Source organism: Heteronotia binoei, chromosome 6 (assembly GCF_032191835.1).
Source record: "Heteronotia binoei isolate CCM8104 ecotype False Entrance Well chromosome 6, APGP_CSIRO_Hbin_v1, whole genome shotgun sequence".
NCBI classification, from domain to species: Eukaryota; Metazoa; Chordata; class Lepidosauria; order Squamata; family Gekkonidae; genus Heteronotia; species Heteronotia binoei.
This window is the reverse complement of record NC_083228.1, coordinates 27,540,165-27,552,313: the sequence shown is the minus strand read 5'-3', so window position 1 is coordinate 27,552,313 and position 12,149 is coordinate 27,540,165. Positions and strand designations below refer to the sequence as shown.

Below are 12,149 nucleotides of genomic sequence, written 5' to 3'. Positions count from 1 at the left end.
CAGGGTTGTGATTTATTTCTTTTCCCCCCAAAGTGCCCAGTGGTATGTGTTAATAAGAATAAACATAATCTCTTACTAGCAAACCTCAGAATAAACTCTATAAAGCTTGACTAGCAGTGCCATCCTAGGAACAGCCTCCTAGGAAGAAGTCCAATTTACTGAATGGACCTGAGCAGGATTCTGAATAGACCTGTTAAGACTTCCTTTTTTTCCTACCTCCCTCATCTGCTGTTGATGTCCTTTTCAACCATATTGATTTCCACATGGGATCTTAACTCCATGTCAGAGTGGTTAGATAAGATGACCTTTTGTGAACCCTGGCAGAACACTGAATCTACAAAGAATATCAGTGAAGCCACTTGGTGTTTAACAAAAGTATATCTCCAATTACTGCTTAAAATAGTATGTGACATCTGATAAGCATGGTGTTTGATCTCTAACACTCCCTCTCTCTCCAGCCACATTCCAGATGAAATCTTAGAGGTCCATTTCATAATAAAAGTATTCATAAGAATATCATTATGCTACTGTGATGAAAAGGCTTTGTGTAGACTGGCATCTCTCTATTGGATCCTCAGTGAGACAACCTAACTGTACTCATCTGCACAAACACACATAATACTGTCCCCAAATAAAGTCAAGTGCATCGAATAGAATGTTATGTGCTGTTGTATCTTCTGAAGGATGCTAAAAGCAGCTGATTTAGTATTTTCTAAATGTATACCTAAATAACGCTACAGAAGGGGCGGCCAAACTTTCTTAATATAAGAGCCACATAGAATAAACATCAGATGTTGAGAGTCTCAAGCTATGAACATCAGGTGTTTTAGAGAAGGAAGGAAGGTGGAAGAGAGAGAGGTGGAAAGAAAGCAACTTTAAATATATTCTCCAAGTCACTGGCTGGCTTGGCTTGGAGAATGCATTTAAAGAGACAAATGCCTTCTCCAAGTTAGCCAACAGGGCAATGGGGGCTTTGAGAGCCACACAATATGTGTGAAAGAGCCACATGTGGTTCCTGAGCCGCATTTTGGCCACCCTTGCTCTACAGATATACAAGCTAATTTATTTGAGTGCCTTAATACAAAATATCCTAGAAGACGAGGTGAAGCTAGAGGTTGTCAACAGAAATCCCATTACTGTTACTAGTATAATGGAACTTCCTGAAAAATTAGAGGATGTTTGAGAGGATGGGATCAATATTAGGGCATCAGACACATAGAGGCACTTCTTATTTTATGTGGTAATTGTATTTGTCATGGCTATGTCAGTAAGAGAACCCAAGTTTCCTACAATGAACAAATGAAGACTTAAGGGCAAACACACATTCCTGAAAACTGGGGGAATTTCTGGCTAGATGAGGCTCTCTGATATGAATCCTAGCATGTTTAGGGATGGGCTCTTGACATTTTTGTCAAACTGTGACCTACTGAGCTGAACTCAACCTGAGACCATTTACTGCAGATTGACAAATGCTTAATCCTCTTATTTTTGAAGTCCTGGCCAGGAAGCAAAACTAGAAGCTTTAGTGAGTCTAATGAAGCTGGTAGACTGCACTCTGCCTGAAGGGTCACAAATTGTGCAGGCCTGGTTTATACGTTTGCTCTAAGAAGCATCTGTGTAATGCCAGCATATCCATAACAAACACAACTTACAATATAAAATGAGAATCAGCTCTTAGTTTGTTTCCTAATCTGTGATCAAGCAATTTACTTTCTCTGTAATGCAAGAAAAAAGAATTAAAATGTTCAATGTATTCTAATGGTGTGAAAACCTTGTTCTTCCTCCACCTCTTTCTTGTTTCTTGAAGAACTTCAAGGAGACAACATATTTCTATTCATGCTTAGATGCTAAATGAAGGATAAATTAAAACTAATTTGTGGCGGTGTTTGTTATATACAGGCAAGCTGTATGGGTGTGGCTGAATCTTCAGTGGGACTACTTTCTTACTTATACTGAAACCCCTCTATGAGGAAGAAAGCAGGGTGATTAATCAGCAGTTTCGAAAATGGAAAAAAGCTCAACACAGGAAAAGGAGGTAAAGGGGAAGAATACCTGGAAGGTGCGTTTCTTTATGACTGGAGGTGGAGCCAGCCGCACTGAATTGAGAAGTGGCAACAGCTGAAGAAGACCGAACCAGAAGGTCACAGGGCAAAGGCCAAAGGGCAAAGGAAGTCAGTATGGCATCAAGTCATACAGAGCAGCCAATGAAGATAATGGAAAAAAGGAAAACAATGAAAGGATGTAACAAAAGTAAGTCACAGTTAAGAAGCAAGAATGAAGGACAAAAGAAAAGATATTTGTCATTGGGTACCTCTTGGCAAACCTCTGAGTGCTTCTATTGTCCACATACAGCATATTAATGGTTGCTGGGAGAACCTATGTTGGTTTTGGTAACAGTATTTCTTGTAGTACTGATTTCACCCTTCAGGTGTTAGTGTATTCTAGCTTTAAAGTATGTTCTAGTTATCTAATCTGGAATGCTGAAAGTAAAACTTTCCAGATGATTTTGCTGTCCCTTTCTGCTACATTTCATTGCACCAAAGCAAAGAATCCCTTCTCATTTGAAGTCCCTAGATAAAGCACTGTGGCTCTTAACCTGCTTCTTAATTGATATTTTATTTGTTTTTGTTATCCTTTCCTTTTTATATCTCCTAAAAGAGCCTTAGTGCTTTGTAGTGCTTTCTTTATTACCACAGATATGTCATCCTTTCCAGACCACTTTCTGTTACTTGCTACTTCCATAGAAATTTGCTAATTGTTGTACACACAGGTGACTTACACAGTCCTGCTTAACAACAGTGACACAGAAATTTAACTTTTTCATTCCTAAATAATTTTATAATTGATTTATTTTTCTTACTACTAGGAACAAATCATTTGAACATAATTAAAACTGTACATGTGCTTTGATATCACTGAAAATCACTAAGAGGACTACAGCATTTTAATGGCTAATGGGGTGAATGCAGAATGACATGAGAAACGCTTTTGGCAAGGGATGCAATGCTCAACTTTGGCTGAAGTTTCACTCCTTGCCTAGGCCTACTTCAGGCAACTTTTCTCAGAACTCCTCCCTTCTAGGGTTGCCAGGTCTGTATTGGAGATGGATCTGAGAGAAGGTGGGGTTTAGGAAGGGGAGGGGCCTCAGCATGGTGCAATGCCATAGAGTCCCCCCCTTCAAAGCAGCCATTTTCTCCAGCGGAGCTGATCTCTGCCAGCTGGAGAAAAGTGTGAGATATCCAGGCTCCACCTGGAGGCTGGCAAGCCTACCTCCTTAAATAGTATACAATAGCTGTGGATGGGACGGTTTCACTAGTTTAGGATTCTTCTGCAGTTCTTACTTGACCTGGTCTCACGAAAGCCCTTAATGCTACCACATAGTTTATAACACAAATTCAAAGTTAAGTCCAAGACATTCTATCTTGCATGGGTACAGACTTGTTGCCTCATAGTAAACAACTCCATGCTTGTCTATTTTTAAACAGAACTCATGTGTTCCATGCTAGGGGAATCAGTTCTACCTCACCAAAATGGTTCTTAGAAAACAAAAGCAGCTGGGCCTTCTGCATGTGGAACATGCACAGCTCTGTGATTATCCACAGCTTGAGTCACTCATCCAGTTTTTGTCAACATAAATACTGGGACAGACAGATCTTGCTAAAGCTACAAAATTCAATGGCGTGAAGAGTTTATTTTGAAACAGAGGTGTGCCTGCAGGTCTCCCATGACAGTGAGTATGTACACTCTAGAGTTCATTTTCCTCCCCTTAAATATGGCTGCTTGCTATTTAACGCAAGCCAAGTTTAGTGCAAGCCAAGTCTTGTTGCAACTGAAATATCATCGCAATATTGCAGCATTGCAACTCAGCCATTCTGGGCTGGGTTTAAACAGATGATATGGTATATGGTAACAGGATGGAAAAATTGGAAGAGTGAGCCTTGGATTAGGAAGGCTACAATTACCAGTATAGTCAAAGACCACAGAAGGGCAGAGCAAACCACAGTGGGGGAAATCACTGTGATCCTTGCATGAAATAACAAAGTGAGACAGATGTTCTGAGTATTTTTGTTATGGCACTAAATCCGAGCACACGTGGCAATGATGAGATGCCATTCAAAAAGTTGGACTGTAAAAAGAATTTTCAATTATTATTACATCCAGCTTTTCCCCCTAAAGTCAAATCATCTCCAATAGGAGCAACTAATGTTCTTTTTACACACCATACAGTCAGCATCAGAAAGCAATTCTTTCTGGAGCAAGTGTTGTATAATGCAAAAGCTAGGTGGTAGACAGATGGCAATGGCAAACTACCCCATAAAAAGTCTGCCATGAAAACATCATGATGCACCATCACTCCAGAGTCAGAAATGACTGGTGCTTGCACAGGGGACTACCTTTTACCTTTATATTTTACTTATTTCTTTAAGCAAAACTCCTAGACAACTAATGAAAGAAGTGCATTTTTCTTAGTTCAACCCATATCTGAAAAGCTGAAAGATATACTACAATTTGACTGTAGGGCTTGCTTTCCTTGACTTTCCTCTGTTATCAGGGTTAAGGATGTCCATCTCCATGAATTCAATACAGTTTAATAGAATGTGTCAAAATATACCATCAGAGGAAAAAAGAAAACCACTTCTCACTGGACTGATGGCATGTGTGAGTATTCTGAGTCTATTTGCATTTGGGCGTCCAAAAAAGTAACATGTTCTGTATTTTTCAGTTGGAGAATTACTTTATCAATACTCACATGGTAGTTGCTACTAGAATAGAGCTTCCTGAGCATGATATACAAAAATCTCTTACAAATATGAAGAGAATGTGCTCCTAAAGTCCTTACCTAATAGGCTGTTCCAAGTACTTTAAAGAGACATGTTTCTGCCACCCTATATTTTGTATGAAATGTCTGAGCTCCAGAGGAATTATCTTGAGATCCCTATCAGTTAACAGCATTCAAAGTTGAGCTACAGATATTTGAATTGGTATGGTTATAATGTGCCACATTTGCCTCTCCTCCTAGTAAATAATGAGAGGACATCAGTAGCACACAAGGCATTTAAGAAATGAATTTGAAATCTATTCCTCCTTTTCCCAACAACTGCCTCCCCAGTGTTCCCACAAATGTGTTATCGGATTTTTGTTACTGAGAATGTGCAATATTGGATCCATCTCCTTGTTCTTTTGCAACAGGACTGGCTGCAGTTAAACAGTTTACCCACAAACCTTCAATGTAAGGATCTGATTAGAACGCAGAGCTGCAAGTGTGGTACTTGGGTACTCCTAAGGGGGCAGTGAAGACACAGAGCTGGGTCAATTACATCCACCACGCCTTCAACAATGAAACAAACTTTACTGGCCTCAAGGAACTCTGAAGTCAACATGCAGCCCCAGCAGTCGAGACCTCCATTTGCCACTACCCCTGATTTACCTGCTCTGGTTACCTAACTTGTTTGCAAGGCTTATACTATTTAAGTTGCATTATCGGTCGATACGGTCACTTCCTCCACTGAGCTTTCCTAGTTTGTTGTCCTTAAGAGAGAATACTTGTAGTAATACATAACAGTGGGATTGGATTTTCTGTTCCTGCTTTGCTGGCAGGGAGGAAGGGCAACCCAGGCCATATGCCCCTGTCACCAACATGGCAGTCAGACGACCATAATGTCTGAAATTCTGACTTGGCAAGTTAAAGTGTGATTTCCATCCTCCTTGAAATGAAAATATGTTCACCTTTAAACCCTGCTCCCAGCCTCTCCAAAATAAAACTAATCATGAAGGCTCAAGATAATCTACATTACTTGATTAACTTTAACAGCAACTTCAAGACTGGGAATTGTGATGCACACTGCAGTCATACACACTAAATAAATGCACTTTCAATCCACTTTCAGCGCACTTTCCAACAGGATTTTACTGTGTGAACTGGCAAAATCCAGCTCAAAAGTGGACTGAAAGTGTGTGATCACAGCATCAGATTATCCAGGACTTCCAGTTTGCATGAGAAAGAAAAATTCTTTGTTCTCATATCTCTCAAAGGTCAAACACAACTCCTCTGCCTGATATTCATTTTAAAGATCATTTGTAATATTTTAAAACTTTTAATGTCTTTAGGTACCAAAGTCTTCAGGATCATTTTCATTACTTTCCTGAGGGCCACTAACTTACATTTTAAAAAAGAAAGAAAGAACTCAGATTTCCATATTTTTGATAAAAGAACTAATCCTGTTGCCAGCAAACTATACACTTGAGAGGTCAGAAACAAAGAGCGAGCTGCGTATTAGTGCTGAGCACAACACAGACATTTCAAAGCATACCCACCTTGCAAAGCTATGCCAGAGTTCATCACCTTAATCTATGTAGCATTTTCAATGCAATCCTAACAATACTTTCTCAGGAGTAAGCCCCACTGGGGAGACCTGCTTAGGATAGTACTGTTTATCTATATTCTACTTATGTCATGTATCCCCTAAAACTGAGAGCACCCTGTGTGTTGGAATGATATGGTTTCTCAAACAATAATTCCAACATTCAACAACAGCCACAACCCAAAGTTGTAAAACTTTTTTCTCATATGCTTTGCCTATTGAAACCCTTCATATTCCTAGTCATTTGAGATTAATTTTGTCATGTGCTAATATTCTCTATGGCTTTTCATCACTATCATTGTGGACAGCTTGAAGTCAGCGACTGTAACTGAACACAGAATGCTGCTTAAGCAAACAATGCTTTTAGCTTTTAAAAGCTCCAGAACAATTTAGCGACAATGCCTTTCTAAATAAACACGGTTGACCTTTCATTAATGAGCCAGAACAGACAGACAACCCACCAGTCCTTGCTCCACCCAGATGCCTCTACATGGTTTGCTATCTACATGCTGCCTTCATACCAGAGTCCTGGACCACTTGTAGCTTCATACCTCTCTGGGATAAGAGCCAGAGCTGGTGTCCATTTATCAAGACACGTTTTAAATGCTAACTAGAAAGGACTTACACTACAGAATCTGTTATCTTTTCAAACCACCATATAACGTGTTTGTTTAAATTCTGTTCCTTTAATCCTCTGGACTTTCTGATGTTCTTTTGCCACTAGATGCATCCTAAATATAGCAGGGTACAAAAGCAAATGAGGCACTTCCGGGGGTTTAGTGAAATTATTTGCAAAATAAATGTCACACAGACATCCCAGGTTCTCTGCCCACAATGCCTGCAGCTAGGGAGTGCAAACAATTAACTGGAATCCATGAAACAATGAAACATTGCATTGCAATTGTCTCGTAAGAAGTGCCTAACTTTATTTGCCTAATGAACAATGTTCTCTTAGCAATTTTATGGAAATCTTCTAAAAATAAATACATTTGAGTTTTTTGGGGTTTTCTGTTTGTGCCATGCTGTTGCCTGGCTTGCAAGATTCAGTCCTGAAGCAGGTGGAGGCTCTACAGTGCAGTTTTAAAGGAACAGAAACTTAAACTAGGAACATATCTGGCAACCATTGTCAGCTGCTGTAAGTTCAGTGTGCTTTTGAAATCATATCATACCTCCGTATCTAGAAAGAATAACCCAGTGGATTTACAGCATCATTAGGACCACTTCCTATATTACAAAGTAGTGCCATGGTAATTTTCTCATATGTGAGACTGAGAATCTATGACTAGACCAATGTCACCCAGCAAGCTTCCATAGCAGAGTGGAGATTCAAACCTGAGTCTCCCAGATCCCATCCAGCACCTTAACCTGTACACCACAATGGGAGGGGCAGTAGCAACCATGACCACTCCCTAAAACAGGCTCTGAGCATCTCTTCAGTCTCCCCCTCTAAACTCTGCAGTGATCCCTCTTGGTATTGCAACTATATTACACAGAAGTATAAAGAAGGTAAAGAAAAGTGGCAAAAGGCAATACATCATACCCTACATGAAAATTTGCACAGTGGTATACACATATCTGCGGTGATGTTATAAAAGTGAACCTTTTCTTATAATATTGTGTGTGGGACAATAAGATGTGGACTTACTGTGCATAGAGGAGGGACTTCTGGATATATTTCAAGAGATCTGGCTGAGTTAAGTTTGCTAGGTTTTCAAAAAGCAGTTTAGAAACCAGATATCAAAAATAATACATCCCAGTAGCATCACTGCTCCCCTGTGTTTTGTTTTTAAAAAATCATTTTAAAATGTAATATAAAACATAAACTTGTTTTAAGGATTATTGTTTACAGGACAGGTATCAGGGATGTTAATTTGTGTAAGGTCTAACTGACCCCTGACCCCTTACTTTCTCCTTCAACTCACCATCTCTTGGAGTTGTGAACAGAAAAAAAACAGTAGTTAACACTTTAGCCGAGCTACTGCATCAAGTGACTGTCATGCTGTTAAGTGGTCTCTGTGTTGGGATCACTGAGACTCCACACTATGGAGGTACATAGCATTTTATTTGAATAAAATTTTCAAATTAAAAAAATCCAAATAGGAAAGACATCATAGAATAATTAGTAGGAGATAACATCGAGTAAGATGTGGCACTGATAGATGGTTTATATATTTAATGTTCCTCTAGGACTTTTAGGCTGCAGAAGGATACAGATATGAAATCCTTTCTGAAAATTCATTACCCTCTCAGCCAATAATATAAGCCAGGGAATAAATATTGGGAGCTGCTTGTGGGGAAAGGATTGCAGGAACCAGTGATGGCCCTTGTTAGTTGACATGTTCTGTAATAACCTATTAATTAATTCAGATACAGAAGGCATAAGACACAGGAAAGGAAAAAGATCACTTTTAAAAAGCCTGCTTACCCTGTGAGGATAATCTCCACACTGACCCTGCAAAAAAGAAGGGATTAACAGAAAATTGTTTAAATTGGGAATGGTGTAAACCAAAATAGCTTTAAGGGGAAAGGGTCCTAGCAGTGCACCAATGGCATGATTCCATCAGTTTCAGCAGATGGAAAGCACTGATGGTTGCACATATTTCCCATCTTCCCCTCCCCACAGCAGTCCTTTCATACCCTGGGATGATTTATTCCTGAGGTCACAGGATCAGGGTTCTTTTTCTAGTAGGAGCTCCTCTGCATATTAGACCACGCCCCCCTGATGTAGCCAGTCCTCCTGGAGCTTACAAAAGGCCCTGTACTAAGAGTCCTCTAAACTCTTGGAGGACTGGCTACATCAGAGAGGCGTGGCCTAATATTCAGAGGAGCTCCTGCTAGAAAAAGAGCCCTACATAGGATCCATATGGAACAAAAGTCATTCAGGCTGGGAGGCTGCAACAGGCCACAAGGAAGGCACAAAATTGCCCTTCCTGTTTTTTCTACCAGCAGAGGTCCATTGATGAAATAAGAGAGTGGTTTTGCCTCTTTCCCAGCCCTTACTGCCCACCAGCCTTCTCTGTGTGGGCTCTGTGACTGTTAGAATAAACTTTTTCACGGTTGAACATGCTGCTGGGGGTGGGGGGACATGGGAAAATCTGTAGTTACTGCATAATCATTGCTCTGGATTCAGCCCTTAACATACAATTATAGTTTTCTGCAGGCAGAATTTTCCTAATTTGCTGGGAGGAATTTCATTTGAAATGTTCCCTTGCAAAAATGCATAATTCTATGCACAAACTCACATTTAGAAAGGTGACATTGTTTTGAAACATGATTGCTAATAAAAAATAAGTGAGGTTGAGAGTCCTCATCCTTCTTTATAAACAGAGTTCAGGTTGTATTAACCATAAACTTAAATCTAGAAATGTTTGGTCCCATGATGAATTAAAAATAACCTCTCCAGTATTCATTCTACTAATGTTCTCTCTATAATCTTACCTTTTCTCCTTTTTGTCCAGGAGGACCCTTTGGGAAACAGAAGAAAAATAAATAGCGAGGTTGTGTATATAACAGTGGTAGGAAATACCAAACAGTAATATGAACAGAAAGTGTTAGCACGAGAACTTACTGGCTGCCCTTTGTGACCAGATGGGCCCTTTGAGGGGGGAAGAACAAGCAAACATTATACTGTGCAATGAACAAAACGAGCCACATGACAAATATGTCAGAACATGATGTGTAGTCTTGGAATAAAACATTGGAAGTGGTCACAGAAAAGTGAGACTGTACCATCCTGTCAGATTATCCCCCAGCAAAATGTTTAGGTTTCCTCAAGAAACATGTGGCCATTGTTCCTATTATACACACTGGGTACCTAGTGTTGCCATTCCTGAAGATTTGGGGGCACAATGAAAGGGACTTCATTGGTGGTGTGATGCCTGAGTCCACCCTCCAAAGCTGCCATTGCCTCCAGGGGACCTAATGACTGTAAATCTGCAGATCAGTCATAGTTTGGGAGAAATCCAGGCCAGGGGAAAGTTCTTAGTCATGACAAAACTCATAGTCGGGAGAGAAATGATTAAAAATTTCTTACATGTGCAGCCAGTCAGCATGGGTAGGAACTGCCTGCTAGCTATGCTGTTGTCAGAGATGCACGTGGCTGGTCAGCAGCAATCACTGCAAATGCCCTTAAGTTTCTTTTAAGTGTTTTGCTTCTCAAGTGTAGCATCATCACAAGTTAAAGTTTTACGCAGCATAGGATAAGTAAATCTAAACTGGATCTTAAGTTCTGTTTAGTGGAAGAAGAATTGGACTTAGTCAGTTGTGTATCCCCCAGCAGGGTGGCCTGGGAGGACCTAACATCCCTATGCAAGCATGGTTTAATGCTTACATTTAAAAAATAAAAATGATATCCTCACAGTCAGTTCATCAGATATCAAAAGCATGGTCCCTCAGAAAACCCACATTGTGACTAGAACAAATAAAACTGTATTACAATAGCAAAACAAGAAGAAGCAGAATGACAATTAATCTGAACAGTGGAATTAAATGACAGTCATGTAGGTTTTATGCCAAAGCAAGCAGAAGCTTGCCAGAACACAACCCAGTAGTATTTGATAGACAGTATGGCACAATTATTTCATTTATTCAAAGATGAAGTATGTATTATACCCTGTGGTTTACTGTTTTTAGACAGAGGGTAAAATTCTGGCTTCATTGAAAGTGAAGGTATAACTAGCAGTAGCAAGAATTCAGTCACACCTGGAAATGAGATACTTTGCTGGAACAAACCAAAACACAGTGGGACCAATTCCCCACTAGGCTTGTTCCGTCATCAGTGCTCTCCCCCCACCCCCGGCCGATGCTTCTGTCTGATTTCGCACAAGCTGCCACGCTGCAGCAACTTGGCCCACCTCTTTTCCACGGCAACAAGATCCTCTGAAAACTGGTTTCTGCTTGCTGTGGGAAGGGGGCGGGCCAAGTCGCAGCCGTGGGGCAGCTTGTGCGAAATCAAACATAACTGTCGGGCGGGAAGAGCTCTGACACTGGAACAAGCCTATGGGGAATCAGTCTGGGTGGTAGCAGAATTAACGAAGTAAACAGAATTTATAGGAATAAAGTACATGAAAATGTGTACAATTACAAGCAATATAAGCTAAATGGTCTGAGTCTGGCTATTACTATATGTTTTCCAAGTTACTGTCTTGATTACTTTTGTGAACACAGACTCATCAGGTGGGTAGTCATGTTGGTCTGAAGCAACAGAAAAAAAGTTTGAGTCCAGTGGCACCTTTTAAGTCCAACAAAATTTAATTTTGGGTATCGAATGGACTAGGGAGTTTCCAGAACCAACCTAGTATATATCATGTACATGCAGATTAAAATTGTATTACCATTTCTCCCTTCGGTCCAGGATGCCCCTAAATAGAAAGCAAAGATAATTCTGATGTAAGCATTTTAATAATGAGGACGAGGAGCTGTTTGGAGCCCAACATCTTTATAACTATCATAGTATCTTAGACTTTATTGGGTTTTTTACATAATTATTAAGTGCTACCGAAGCCTATAGTGCTCCATATGTATTTATGTCCCTTGATTCTATAATCTGCCTCTAGATATACACTGCTGACTTTATGTTCTGCTGCACATGAAGAATGGGAAACTGCTCAATGTACTACAAAGTTCACTTTTTTTTAAGTGTGTTATCAAAGACAGAAAAGTCCACAGCTCCCTCTGCTGAGCACAACCATGTATCAAAATAATAAAGCTGAAAAGGAATTGTTTTGAATGGAATATGAACTGATGTGCTGGGTGAATGATATCCCACAGAAAGAGAGTTGGCATTGT

At 40.0% G+C, this 12,149-nt stretch overlaps 1 protein-coding gene across 1 annotated transcript in view; it reads right to left on the bottom strand.

Moving 5' to 3' along the window:
* Positions 1–9,887, bottom strand: part of COL13A1 (collagen type XIII alpha 1 chain) — a 127,483-nt gene extending 117,596 nt beyond the window's left edge. The window contains exons 1-3 of the mRNA XM_060241182.1: positions 9,801–9,887; positions 8,788–8,814; positions 5,224–5,280 (exon numbers count right to left, since the gene is read on the bottom strand). The gene's annotated coding sequence lies outside the window, so the exon portion shown is untranslated. The remainder of the gene's footprint in view (positions 1–5,223; positions 5,281–8,787; positions 8,815–9,800) is intronic.
* Positions 9,888–12,149: the final 2,262 nt, after the last annotated feature.